Source organism: Hoplias malabaricus, chromosome 2 (assembly GCF_029633855.1).
Source record: "Hoplias malabaricus isolate fHopMal1 chromosome 2, fHopMal1.hap1, whole genome shotgun sequence".
NCBI lineage: Eukaryota > Metazoa > Chordata > Actinopteri > Characiformes > Erythrinidae > Hoplias > Hoplias malabaricus.
The window spans coordinates 62,592,160-62,593,443 of NC_089801.1; positions in this window are offsets into that span (position 1 = coordinate 62,592,160).

Here is a 1,284-nt window from a genome sequence, read left to right on the forward strand (position 1 = left end):
TTATTCTATATTTATCAATTTGGTTTACAGCACTAAAATGCAGTCTGACATTACCAACAATTTCAAATGTATTGTTGAGATGTTTCTAGGCAGATTGGCTTTGAATTTACAGGTCCCTTCCCCTCAGAGAGAGAAACCTAGGTCTGTACGAGATTAAATGACTGTCTGAGGTGGAGAGACTGTCCTTTGTAAAGACTTACAAAGTAAAGACTAAAACTCTTGGTTTCAGCTCTGACTGCTCTCTGTTGATGACGTCAGGGTTGGTTTTGTCATCTAATGTTGGTTTAAGCTGCCATCTAGAGGAATGTTTTATAATAACATGCACAATGGCCCAAAAGGCCCTGTTCAAATCTGGAGCTGTGTAGGTCCTGATCTAACACATACAATGTGTCTCAGTATCCAGTGAGCGGCCTGCCATTAACTAAGTACTTTTTATTATTAGTTGTGGCCAGATTTGCATGTTAGCTAGCACTGTGAGCTCAGGCTATTGTTTAAGCTACATGCTGTGGACAAGTGAGTGCTAATATAAAGCAGTAGTCCTGGTCTGAAAACCTTCTATCAGCTTTCATGGTAATATGCCCTGAACCCTTTGTTTACTGTCAGTGTGAACAGCTTTGTCCAAGTTAATCCAGAACTGAAGTTCAAGATGTTCCCAGAGGACATGTGACAGTATGAGCCAGATATTAGAAAAATTCCCCTTTGAGCTTGAAAAGATTACACAGACCTTAATGTAATTATGGAATAAATAATGCTATTTAATGAATAAAACTAATGAGACGTTTTCACTTGAAATTCAAAAGTGCGTGAGCAGACAATAAGAAAATGCAGTTAGCAGTCTGTTGGAGTCTGAACAGCAGAATATTGTGTCATGTTTTTTTCTCCACAAGCCGTCAAGCAGGAAATTGTCCTCAGTTTTGGTAGCAGGGTCCACGATGACACAGCAGGTGGTGTGGAAAACACACAGCCCCTGGGTCTCAGAGTCCTGGGTTCAGTCCCAGGCAGAGTTTGTTGTGTTCTCTCTGTATCTGTGTGGGTTTCCTCCCAAATTCAAAATACACATGCTGGTAGGTGGATGGGTTATGTGACGTGTGTGTGTGTGTGTGTGTGTGTGTGAGAGAGAGAGAGAGAGAGAGAGAGAGAGAGAGAGAGAGAGAGAGAGAGAGAGAGAGAATGTGTGTGAGATTGTCCACAGGTGTGAGTGTGTGAGAGTAACTCTGTGATTGAGTGATTGACTGGGTAAGTCTTTCACCCAAAGATTCAAGGTAGACTCATGACCCTCCCCTG